Below are 14,478 nucleotides of genomic sequence, written 5' to 3'. Positions count from 1 at the left end.
AAGCAATTAAAAAGGGAGCAAATGAAACTCACCATACTGTATTTTGTAGTAAAAATACATATAACAGCATTGAACAAGTATAGGGTTGGCCTTAGATTCACAAACCTATATCAAGTATATATATATATTAACGTATAATAGTAATCGAACAAATTTATATCTATTACTATAAATTGTTATTTTTGGTAAATTATATGTTTCATTAATAATTTAATTAACTATATTTATTTCATATATACTTTAGATAAAAAAAAATGTTAAAAATAATAATTTTAATGTTAAAAATAATAATGATGATAATCATATTAATAATTATTATAATATTCATAAAATTGATAATAATAGTAATTTTCATAGAAATAATATTAATACTCATAAAAATGATAATAATAATAATGATAATAATTATTAGTTTTTACTAAAGGTGAAAAATAATAATTATAATGAAAATAATAATTTTGATAATAGTATTTAACATTTAATAATAATAATAATAATAATTAATATCATAATAATAATAATGATAAAAATTATAATTCTAGTTATAATAACAATAATAATGATAATAAAGATTTTTGGTTTTTGTAAAACTACCTCAAAATGCCCAAAAATAATAGTTGCCACTCACAAGGCTCGAACCCGTGACCACTGGCTTAACAAACACCCTACCAAACCATTTTGTTGCTCTATCATTTCTGCTGTAAAACTCCAGCTTAAAGTATATAACATATATATCTATTTTATGCCTTTTTCATCTCCTTAAATCTCACAGACCAATCGAAGGCAGTGGTTGGGTCTCAACCCAATATTCTGAATAAAATACGGCCCAAATAACTTTGTCTAAGTCCAATTAGCAAACACGAGTACACTGCCCAATTTATTCACAAGTCCATTTAGATTAGGTATTATTATTATTATTATTATTATTATTATTATTATTTTAATTGGTCCGATAATGAGTGGAAATTGTAATCGATAGAAACAGGAGTAAAACAGCCTGGCTGACACTTTCATTCTTTTTTTTATAACGTCTTCATCAATACAGCTGCCCTATTCCTTTCATTCGTTACAGTAGAAAACAGAAAAAAAATCGCTTACATCAAATGTCTGGTTCACGATCATAATAGAATCAAACAGTGATGATGAATGAGATGGTTATGGTTGTCCAATTGATGGTCTCCGGTGGTATTTAAATATAAACAGAAACAACAAGCTGCAGCAGCAGACGAGTAACATGGTGTGGGTTTGTGGTGTTTTCACGGTTAGATTTAGGAGAGAGAAAAACGATGGTGGTGGATCATGGCAGCTGTTAGGTGGCGGTGGAGATGGGTCTGGTCGTATCTGAAGAAGAAACAGAAATTGTAATAATAACGATATTCGGGTTGGTTGTTGTTTACAATAGCAAATAGATTTAAATGATAGCGGTTTAGAGGTGTTTCAATGGTGGTTCTAGGGTTGAATTTCGCATGTGTTGGGTGACAGTTCATAGCTTAATAGAAACAAAACAAAATAATAAGAATAGTTGCAGGTTATGGTGTTTGGTGGGATACTTTGATAGAAAAACAAAATATAAGTGGTAGCGAAAATAAATCGAACTAGATGGGTGTTATAGATTGGTGAAGGATCATAGGTGTTTAAAAGGTTTTGATGGGTGTCGTTTGTTATTAAAACAGAAATTAATCATACGGTGTCAGTTGCATGATAGGGTGTCGATGGTTTGGATAATTGTTATGTAGCTCATAACGGTTATGGTGGAAGATGGTGTATATACACGATGATGTATATATATATATATATATATATATATATATATATATATATAGATGGTAGTTAAGGTGGCTAGCTGTGGGTTTGTAGGTGGTGTTGTTGTTCATGTCGACAGAAAAACAGAATCATAGTGAGTAGAATTGGTGTCGTGAGGTTGAAGATAATGGAGATGGTTTAGTGGCAGTTTCAAGTTGGTAAGAGTGCACAAGGGATCAAGGTAAGTAGTAGGTGTGAATATATAAAGGAATAGATGGATATGAAAGATAGAAAAAGGGAAAAGAATCTCCAATTAAGCACAGTGAAACTCAAAAGTAATTCAATTCAAATCACGGAGGTAATAGAATGAATGTGGGTGTTTTGTTTGTTGTCATGTATCGAATGTATATGTTTGTATGATTGAGGAAAGCACAAAATCAAACACAGTATCCAATCACAATGTCAATTAGTAAATTTAATAGTAAAGCCATCGGATATTTGTAAGTTCATTACCGACAGTTTTTTTTATTAGGGATATTATATCTTACTCTATTAATAATCAGTGGCGGATAAAGTATTCAGAAAAATCCCAAATTTTTAAATTGAATATATTTGTTTATTTTGTTCACTATGGTATAAAATTCGATCATTAATTATTAAACAAAAAAAAAAAGTAACTCACTGTCCACCCCCGATCCTAGGTAAAATATAAAAATATTTCAAAACATAACAAATATTTCCTAAATACATTTTTAATAATTCTATAATTCTTAGAACCCAGTTTTGGATCACCGTTTATTTCAAAATCATATAAGTTCGAATTAAGTTTATCTAAATAATAATCGAATGATCAACGAGGGTTACAACAATTTAATAATTAATAATTTTATTTAATTTACATTATATATATACTCATTTTATTAACAATTTTTATTATTTCATATAATATTTTACATCTTTAATTCTAATAATTAAATCGTATTGAGAGTTTGGTTTAAAATTAGTCGAAATTTTCCGGGTCGTGACAATATTTATCAATTTATTTCTGTACATCTAACTCTGGACAACTAGTTGTAGGTTACTAACGTGGACAGCTGACTTAATAAACTTAAAACATCAAAATGTATTAAAAGTTTTGTAAATATACTTTGAACATACTTTGATATATATGTATATATTATTATAGGTTTATGAATCAACCAGTGGCCAAGTCTTACTTCCCGACGAAGTAAAAATCTGTGAAAGTGAGTTATAGTCCCACTTTTAAAATCTAATATTTTTGGGATGAGAATACATGCAGGTTTTATAAATGATTTACAAAATAGACACAAGTACGTGAAACTACATTCTATGGTTGAATTATCGAAATCGAATATGCCCCTTTTTATTAAGTCTGGTACTCTAAGAATTAGGGAACAGACACCCTAATTGACGCGAATTCTAAAGATAGATCTATTGGACCTAACAAACCCCATCCAAAGTACCGGATGCTTTAGTACTTCGAAATTTATATTATATCTGAAGGGTGTCCCGGAATGATAGGAATATTCTTAAATATGCATCTTGTTAATGTCGGTTACCAGGTGTTCGCCATATGAATGCTTTTTATCTCTATGTATGGGATGTGTATTGAAATATGAAATCTTGTGGTCTATTGTTACGATTTGATATATATATAGGTTAAACCTATAACTCACCAATATTTTTGTTGACGTTTAAAGCATGTTTATTCTCAGGTGAATACTAAGAGCTTCCGCTGTTGCATACTAAAATAAGGACAAGATTTGGAGTCCATGTTTGTATGATATTGTGTAAAAACTGCATTCAAGAAACTGATTTCGATGTAACATATTTGTATTGTAAACCATTATGTAATGGTCGTGTGTAAACAGGATAATTTAGATTATCATTATTTGATAATCTACGTAAAGCTTTTTAAACCTTTATTTATGAAATAAAGGTTATAGTTTGTTTTAAAAATGAATGCAGTCTTTGAAAAACGTCTCATATAGAGGTCAAAACCTCGCAACGAAATCAATTAATATGGAACGTTTTTAATCAATAAGAACGGGACATTTCAGTTGGTATCCGAGAGCGTTGGTCTTAGAGAACCAGAATTTTACATTAGTGTGTCTTATCGAGTTTGTTAGGATGCATTAGTGAGTCTGGACTTCGACCGTGTTTACTTGAAAAAAAAAAAAAAAAAAAAGATTGCTTAACAAATTTTGTTGGAAACTATATATTTTTAACATGTGAATATTATGTGATATATTAATCTCTTAACGTGTTTGATATTATGTGATAGATGTCTACCTCTAGAACAAGTCCCATTGACTCACCTAATAATAATGAAGAGTCAAATGTAAATTGGAATGATTCGTGGACTGATTCACAAGTTCCCGAAGAGGAACCGGAAGAAGAGTCGGAACCGGAAGAAGAATCGGAACCGGAAGACGAATCGGAACCGGAAGAAGAAATAGAACCAGTGGGGGAAATAATAAAACGGTTAATTAGAAGAAAATCCTCAACCAACCGACCAAAGTTAATTATGGTCAATGGTGTTTCCGCCAAGGAAGCAAAGTATTGGGAGGATTACCAATTCTCCGATGAATCGGATCCCGACAAGGATTCCAATGATGTTATAGAAATTACCCCAACACAATTTAATAAGGCAAAAGAGAACAATAAAGGAAAGGGCATAAAAATAGAGAAATTTGATTCCAAACACGATGAACTTTATATGTATCGTCAACACCCGTATTTCTTAAGTTGTGACAATAACCCGGGAACCTCTAAACCACCAGGTTTTTCTAAACCAATGTGGAAAACGACGGCTCGTATTAGGGGATCATCATATATCCCTAGAAACTTGGCAAAACGAACCAAAACCGAAGAAGAAGAAACGAGCGAGTCGGAATAAGATAGTTTTATTCGTGTGGTGTAATATATGTAATATAGTGTGCTTATGCTTTATGATATATGTAAAAATTGCTTGTATTAATAAGTATCTTTTATGAATCTAACTCTTGTCTATTTTACAGTATAAAAACACAAAATGGATAGACAACCCAATATTTTAGAAGACTTACCCAGAGACATGATTGATGAAATCTTGTCTAGAGTCGGTCAGAATTCCTCGGCACAACTATTTATGGCGAAATCAGTTTGTAAGACATTCAAAGAACGTTCCAAGAATGACTTGGTTTATAAAAGGCTTTCGTTTGAAAGATGGGGGATATCACATTGGGAAACCCATAAGTTACGATGTGTTTACTTTGACACATATATTGCGGGGAACCCAAATGCTATTTTACGCAACGGGTTAAGAAATTATTTTGACTCAATGTATCCGAATATAGGACTTCATGATTTAGAAAAAGCGGCTAACATGCAACATAAAGAAGCATGTTATGCTTACGGGTTAGTAATGTTCGCTTCTCACCAAAGTGAGAAAAAGAACATCGGGCTACAACTATTAAACAAAACGTTCCTACAAGTGACGGAGTCGGTAATTGGGGTAAAAAATGAGGTTTTTAGGTTATTACGAGACTGTTGGTCATTACGTAACCTTCGTCCTTTTGACGACGTTACAACACGTTGTCATACTATCGGTCACAACGGTTACGTTCCACAAGACCAAGGATGGGAAGTGGTATTAGTAAAACCAGAATGCATGACTTGTTTCTGGACGTATGAATTACGTGTCTTTGTTGCCTTTGCTGAACGCCTTATTTATTAACTAGAATTATCTTCGCAACTACTTTGTATCAAAGTTTTATGTGCTATATTTCATGCTATATGTAAAATAGCGGTATTGTAAGTTTGCAAGTTATTGTATAAAGGTTTGAATATGATATATATTTTTTTGTGATTAGTTTTTCATATAGAATTGTAGTAGTTGAAATGATATGTTAGCTACTAAGTATGAACTTAACGGGTAGGTACTACCCGAATTAAAGAGTATAAAACTCTAATATGAAGAAAGATCTTTTATAAATAAGTTCATATTACGCTACGAAATACTATTGACTACTCTTGATATTCTATATGATTAACTCGTTTCATTTGACTATTTTGAAGGAAATGGCACCGACTACTCGACACACCTTGAATATGAGTGAAGAGGAATTTCGTAACTTTCTTGCTTCAAACATAGCCGCAGTACAGGCCGCGCTACATACCAACAATAACCTTGGATCTAGCAGTACAGGAAATCGTGTAGGATGCACCTACAAAGAATTCACTGCCTGCAAACCTTTGGAATTTGATGGAACCGAAGGACTGATCGAATTAAAACGGTGGACCGAGAAGGTCGAATCGGTGTTTGCCATAAGTAAGTGTACTGAAGAGGACAAAGTGAAGTACGCTACGCATACCTTCACAGGTTCTGCATTAACATGGTGGAATACCTATCTAGAGCAAGTGGGACAAGATGATGCTTACGCACTACCGTGGTCAGCATTCAAGCACTTGATGAACGAGAAGTACCGTCCCAGAACCGAGGTCAATAAGCTCAAGACAGAACTTAGAGGGTTATGAACCCAAGGATTTGATATTACCACGTACGAAAGACGATTCACAGAATTGTGCCTATTGTGTTCGGGAGCATTCGAAGATGAGGAAGAGAAGATCGACGCGTTTGTGAAAGGATTACCGGAAAGAATCCAAGAAGATATAAGTTCACACGAGCCCGCCTCCATACAACATGCATGTAGAATGGCTCACAAACTAGTGAACCAGATTGAAGAAAGAATTAAAGAACAGACTGCTGAAGAGGCCAATGTTAAGCAAGTCAAAAGAAAGTGGGAGGAAAACTGTGATAAGAATCACCAATACAACAACAACAGCAATTACAACAATAATCGCAACAACTATCCCAACAATCGCAACATCAATCGCAACTACAACAAACGGCCCAACAACAACAACAACAACAACAACAACAGCAACTACAACAATCATCCCAACAACAATAACAACCGCAACAACAACAATAATCAGAAGCAGCTATGCCAAAGGTGTGAAAAGTATCCCTTGGGGTTCTACACCAAATTTTGCAACAAGTGTAAAAGAAATGGTCATAGCGCGGCGAAGTGTGAGGTCTACGGACCAGGGGTTAACAGAACGAAAGGAACAAATGGTGTCGGAACGAGTAATGGTGGAGTAAGTAGTGTCGGAGCAAGTTATTCCAATGTAGTTTGTTATAAATGTGGAAAACCGGGCCACATTATTAGAAATTGCCCGAACCAGGAGAACACGAATGGACAAGGCCGCGGAAGAGTTTTCAATATTAATGCGGCAGAGGCACAGGAAGACCTAGAGCTTGTTACGGGTACATTACTTATTGACAATAAATCTGCTTACGTTTTATTTGATTCGGGTGCGGATAGAAGCTATATGAGTAGAGATTTTTGTGCTAAATTAAGTTGTCCATTGACGCCGTTGGATAGTAAATTTTTACTCGAATTAGCAAATGGTAAATTAATTTCAGCAGATTATATATGCCGGAATCGAGAAATTAAACTGGGTAGCGAAATATTTAAGATTGATTTGATACCAGTAGAGTTAGGGAGTTTTGATGTAATAGTTGGCATGGACAGGCTGAAGAAGGTGAAAGTAGAGATCGTATGTTATAAAAATGCAATTCGCATTGTACGAGAAGAAGGAGAACCCTTAATGGTGTACGGAGAAAAGGGCAACACGAAGCAACATCTTATTAGTAATTTGAAGGCACAAAAACTAATAAGAAAAGGTTGCTATGCTGTTCTAGCACACATCGAGAAGTACAAACTAAAGAAAAGAGCATCAATGATGTTCCCGTCGCAAAAGAATTTCCCGATGTATTTCTGAAAGAATTACCGGGATTACCCCCACATCGATCCGTTGAATTTCAAATAGATATTGTACCAGGAGCTGCACCAATAGCTCGTGCTCCTTACAGACTCGCACCCAGCGAGATGAAAGAACTGCAAAGCCAATTACAAGAACTTTTAGAGCGTGGTTTCATTCGACCAAGCACATCACCGTGGGGAGATCCTGTTTTGTTTGTCAAGAAGAAAGATGGTACATTCAGGTTGTGTATCGACTACCGAGAGTTGAACAAACTTACCATCAAGAACCGCTACCCACTACCGAGAATCGATGACTTATTTGATCAACTACAAGGCTCGTCTGTTTATTCAAAGATTAACTTACGTTCCGGGTATCATCAAATGCGGGTGAAAGAAGATGATATTCCAAAGACTGCTTTCAGAACACGTTACGGTCATTACGAGTTTATGGTCATGCCGTTTGGTTTAACTAATGCACCAGCTGTGTTCATGGACCTTATGAACCGAGTGTGTGGACCATACCTTGACAAGTTTGTCATTGTTTTCGTTGATGACATACTAATTTACTCAAAGAATGACCAAGAACACGGTGAACATTTGAGAAAGGTGTTAGAAGTATTGAGGAAGGAAGAATTGTACGCTAAATTTTCAAAGTGTGCATTTTGGTTGGAAGAAGTTCAATTCCTCGGTCACATAGTGAACAAAGAAAGTATTAAGGTGGATTCGGCAAAGATAGAAACTGTTGAAAAGTGGGAAACCCCGAAAACTCCGAAACACATACGCCAGTTTTTAGGACTAGCTGGTTACTACAGAAGGTTCATCCAAGACTTTTCCAGAATAGCAAAACCCTTGACTGCATTAACGCATAAAGGGAAGAAATTTGAATGGAAGGATGAACAAGAGAAAGCGTTTCAGTTATTGAAGAAAAAACTAACTACGGCACCTATATTGTCATTGCCTGAAGGGAATGATGATTTTGTGATTTATTGTGACGCATCAAAGCAAGGTCTCGATTGTGTATTAATACAACGAACGAAGGTGATTGCTTATGCGTCTAGACAATTGAAGATTCACGAACAAAATTATACGACGCATGATTTGGAATTAGGCGCGGTTGTTTTTGCATTAAAGAATTGGAGGCACTACTTATATGGGGTCAAAAGTATTATATATATCGACCACAAAAGTCTTCAACACATATTTAATCAGAAACAACTGAATATGAGGCAGCGTAGGTGGATTGAATTGTTGAATGATTACGACTTTGAGATTCGTTACCACCCTGGGAAGGCAATTGTGGTAACCGACGCCTTGAGCAGGAAGGACAGAGAACCCATTCGAGTAAAATCTATGAATATAATGATTCACAATAACCTTACTACTCAAATAAAGGAGGCGTAACAAGGAGTTTTAAAATAGGGAAATTTAAAGGATGAAATACCCAAAGGATCGGAGAAGCATCTTAATATTTGGGAAGACGAAACCCGGTATAGGGCTGAAAGGATTTGGGTACCAAAATTTGGAGATATGAGAGAAATGGTACTTAGAGAAGCTCATAAAACCAGATACTCAATACATCCTGGAACGGGGAAGATGTACAAGGATCTCAAGAAATATTTTTGGTGGCCGGGTATGAAAGCCGATGTTGCTAAATACGTAGGAGAATGTTTGACGTGTTCTAAGGTCAAAGCTGAGCATCAGAAACCATCAGGTCTACTTCAACAACCCGAAATCCCGGAATGGAAATGGGAAAACATTACCATGGATTTCATCACTAAATTGCCAAGGACTGCAAGTGGTTTTGATACTATTTTGGTAATAGTTGATCGTCTCACCAAATCAGCACACTTCCTGCCAATAAGAGAAGATGACAAGATGGAGAAGTTAGCACGACTGTATTTGAAGGAAGTCGTCTCCAGACATGGAATACCAATCTCTGTTATCTCTGATAGGGATGGCAGATTTATTTCAAGATTCTGGCAGATATTACAGCAAGCATTAGGAACTCGTCTAGACATGAGTACTGCCTATCATCTACAAACTGATGGGCAGAGCGAAAGGACGATACAAACGCTTGAAGACATGCTACGAGCATGTGTTATTGATTTCGGAAACAGTTGGGATCGACATCTACCGTTAGCAGAATTTTCCTACAACAACAGCTACCATTCAAGCATTGAGATGGCACCATTTGAAGCACTTTATGGTAGAAAGTGCAGGTCTCCAATTTGTTGGAGTGAAGTGGGGGATAGACAGATTACGGGTCCGGAGATAATACAAGAAACTACCGAGAAGATCATCCAAATTCAACAACGGTTGAAAACCGCCCAAAGTCGACAAAAGAGCTACGCCGACATTAAAAGAAAAGATATAGAATTTGAAATTAGAGAGATGGTCATGCTTAAGGTTGCACCTTGGAAAGGCGTTGTTCGATTTGGTAAACGAGGTAAATTAAATCCAAGGTATATTGGACCATTCAAGATTATTGATCGTGTCGGACCAGTAGCTTACCGACTTGAGTTACCTCAACAACTCGCGGCTGTACATAACACTTTCCACGTCTCGAATTTGAAGAAATGTTTTGCTAAAGAAGATCTCACTATTCCGTTAGACGAAATCCAAATCAATGAAAAACTTCAATTCATCGAAGAACCCGTCGAAATAATGGATCGTGAGGTTAAAAGACCTAAACAATACAAGATACCAATTGTTAAGGTTCGATGGAATGCTCGTAGAGGACTCGAGTGCACCTGGGAACGAGAAGATCAGATGAAGAAGAAATACCCGCACTTATTTCCAGAAGATACGTCAACACCTCCAACTGCTTAAAATTTCGGGACGAAATTTATTTAACGGGTAGGTACTGTAGTGACCCAAACTTTTCCATGTTTATATATATTAAATTAAATTGTTATTTATATAATTAAGTGTTTCCAACATGTTAAGCAATCAAACTTGTTAAGACTTGATTAATTGAAATAGGTTTCATATAGACAATTGACAACCCAAGTTGACCGGCGATTCACGAACGTTAAAACTTGTAAAAAAATATATGATGACATATATATGGATATATATATATATATATATATACTTAACATGATATTATGATAAGTAAACATATCATTAAGTATATTAACATTGAACTACATATGTAAAAACAAGACTACTAACTTAATGATTTTGAAACGAGACATATATGTAACGATTATCGTTGTAACGACATTTAATGTATATATATCATATTAAGATATATTAATACATCATGATATCATGATAATGTAATAATTTAACATCTCATTTGATTTAATAAACAATGGGTTAACAACATTTAACAAGATCGTTAACCTAAAGGTTTCAAAACAACACTTACATGTAACGACTAACGATGACTTAACGACTCAGTTAAAATGTATATACATGTAGTGTTTTAATATGTATTCATACACTTTTGAAAGACTTCAAGACACTTATCAAAATACTTCTACTTAACAAAAATTCTTACAATTACATACTCGTTCAGTTTCATCAATAATTCTACTCGTATGCACCCGTATTCGTACTCGTACAATACACAGCTTTTAGATGTATGTACTATTGGTATATACACTCCAATGATCAGCTCTTATCAGCCCATGTAGTCACCTAACACATGTGGGAACCATCATTTGGCAACTAGCATGAAATATCTCATAAAATTAAAAAAATATGAGTCATCATTCATGACTTATTTACATGAAAACAAAATTACATATCCTTTATATCTAATCCATACACCAACGACCAAAAACACCTACAAACACTTTCATTCTTCAATTTTATTCATATAATTGATCTCTCTCAAGTTCTATCTTCAAGTTCTAAGTGTTCTTCATAAATTCCAAAAGTTCTAGTTTCATAAAATCAAGAATACTTCCAAGATTGCAAGTTTACTTCCAAGTTTTCTAAATCCATTCCAAGTAATCATCCAAGATCAAGAAACCTTTGTTACTTACAGTAGGTTATCTTTCTAATACAAGGTAATAATCATATTCAAACTTTAATTCAATTTCTATAACTATAACAATCTTATTTCGAGTGGAAATCTTACTTGAAATTGTTTTCGTGTCATGATTCTGCTTCAAGAACTTTCAAGCCATCCAAGGATCCTTTGAAGCTTGATCCATTTTTCTCATTTCCAGTAGGTTTATCCAAGGAACTTGAGGTAGTAATGATGTTCATAACATCATTCGATTCATACATAAAAACTGTCTTATTCAACGTTATAAACTTGTAATCACTAGAACATAGTTTAGTTAATTCTAAACTTGTTCACAAATAAAGTTAATCCTTCTAACTAGACTTTTAAAATCAACTAAATACATGTTCTATATCTATATGATATGCTAACTTAATGATTTAAAACCCGGAAACACGATAAACACCATAAAACTGGATATACGCCGTCGTAGTAAAACCGGGGGCTGTTTTGGTTGGGATAATTAAAAGCTAAGAAGAACTTTGATTTAAAAGCTATACTTCTGGAAAAATGATTTTTCTTATGAACATGAAACTATATCCAAAAATCATGGTTAAACTCAAAGTGAAAGTATGTTTTTCAAAATGGTCATCAAGATGTCGTTCTTTCGACGGAAATGACTACCTCTTTCAAAAACGACTTGTAACTTGTATTTCTGACTAAAACTTATACTTTTTTGTTTTAGATTCATAAAGTTAAGTTCAATACGAAACCGTGGCCACTGGAATCACTCAAAACGAATTAGAAACGAAGAAATGACGAGTAAAACAAGATTGATAAAAACTACTCATTTTACCTACGTGAAAGTTAATAATAAATCTATTCCAACCATAACCTAATCAACTTATATTGTATATTATGTAATCTTGAGATACCATAGATACGTATACAATGTTTCGACCTATCATGTCGACCCATCTATATATATATTGTGGAACAACCATAGACACTCTATATGTGAATGTTGGAGTTAGCTATACAGGGTTGAGGTTGATTCCAAAATATATATATAGTTTGAGTTGTGATAAATACTGAGATACGTATACACTGTGTCGTGGATTGATTCAAGATAATATTTATCGATTTATTTCTGTATATCTAACTCTGGACAACTAGTTGTAGGTTACTAACGAGGACAGCTGACTTAACAAACTTAAAACATCAAAATGTATTAAAAGTTTTGTAAATATATTTTGAACATACTTTGATATATATGTATATATTGTTATCGGTTTGTGAATCAATCAGTGGCCAAGTCTTACTTCCTGACGAAGTAAAAATCTGTGAAAGTGAGTTATAGTCCCACTTTTAAAATCTAATATTTTTGGGATGAGAATACATGCAGGTTTTATAAATGATTTACAAAATAGACACAAGTACGTGAAACTACATTCTATGGTTAAATTATCGAAATCGAATATGCCCCTTTTTATTAAGTCTGGTAATCTAAGAATTAGGGAACAGACACCCTAATTGACGCGAATCCTAAAGATAGATCTATTGGGCCTAACAAACCCCATCCAAAGTACCGGATGCTTTAGTACTTCGAAATTTATATCACATCCGAAGGGTGTCCCGGAATGATGGAGATATTCTTAAATATGCATCTTGTTAATGTCGGTTACCAGGTGTTCACCATATGAATGATTTTTATCTCTATGTATGGGATGTGTATTGAAATATGAAATCTTGTGGTCTATTGTTACGATTTGATATATATAGGTTAAACCTATAACTCACCAACATTTTTGTTGACGTTTAAAGCATGTTTATTCTCAGGTGAATACTAAGAGCTTCCGCTGTTGCATACTAAAATAAGGACAAGATTTGGAGTCCATGTTTGTAAGATATTGTGTAAAAACTACATTCAAGAAACTGATTTCGAAGTAACATATTTGTATTGTAAACTATTATGTAATGGTCGTGTGTAAACAGGATATTTTAGATTATCATTATTTGATAATCTACGTAAAGCTTTTTAAACCTTTATTTATGAAATAAAGGTTATGGTTTGTTTTAAAAATGAATGCAGTAATGAAAAACGTCTCATATAGAGGTCAAAACCTCGCAACGAAATCAATTAATATGGAACGTTTTTAATCAATAAGAACGGGACATTTCAGTATAGGGCTGAAAGGATTTGGGTACCAAAATTTGGAGATATGAGAGAAATGGTACTTAGAGAAGCTCATAAAACCATATACTCAATACATCCTGGAACGGGGAAGATGTACAAGGATCTCAAGAAACATTTTTGGTGGCCGGGTATGAAAGCCGATGTTGCTAAATACGTAGGAGAATGTTTGACGTGTTCTAAGGTCAAAGCTGAGCATCAGAAACCATCAGGTCTACTTCAACAACCCGAAATCCCGGAATGGAAATGGAAAAATATTACCATGGATTTCATCACTAAATTGCCAAGGACTGCAAGTGGTTTTGATACTATTTGGGTAATAGTTGATCGTCTCACCAAATAAGCACACTTCCTGCCAATAAGAGAAGATGACAAGATGGAGAAGTTAGCACGACTGTATTTGAAGGAAGTCGTCTCCAGACATGGAATACCAAACTCTATTATCTCTGATAGGGATGGCAGATTTATTTCAAGTTTCTGGCAGACATTACAACAAGCATTAGGAACTCGTCTAGACATGAGTACTGCCTATCATCCACAAACTGATGGGCACAGCGAAAGGACGATACAAACACTTGAAGACATGCTACGAGCATGTGTTATTGATTTCAGAAATAGTTGGGATCGACATCTACCGTTAGCAGAATTTTCCTACAACAACAACTACCATTCAAGCATTGAGATGGCGCCGTTTGAAGCACTTTATGGTAGAAAGTGCAGGTCTCCAATTTGTTAGAGTGAAGTGGGGGATA

This window comes from Rutidosis leptorrhynchoides, chromosome 4 (assembly GCF_046630445.1).
Source record: "Rutidosis leptorrhynchoides isolate AG116_Rl617_1_P2 chromosome 4, CSIRO_AGI_Rlap_v1, whole genome shotgun sequence".
In the NCBI taxonomy this organism is placed as follows: domain Eukaryota; kingdom Viridiplantae; phylum Streptophyta; class Magnoliopsida; order Asterales; family Asteraceae; genus Rutidosis; species Rutidosis leptorrhynchoides.
This window is presented reverse-complemented; position numbering follows the sequence as displayed.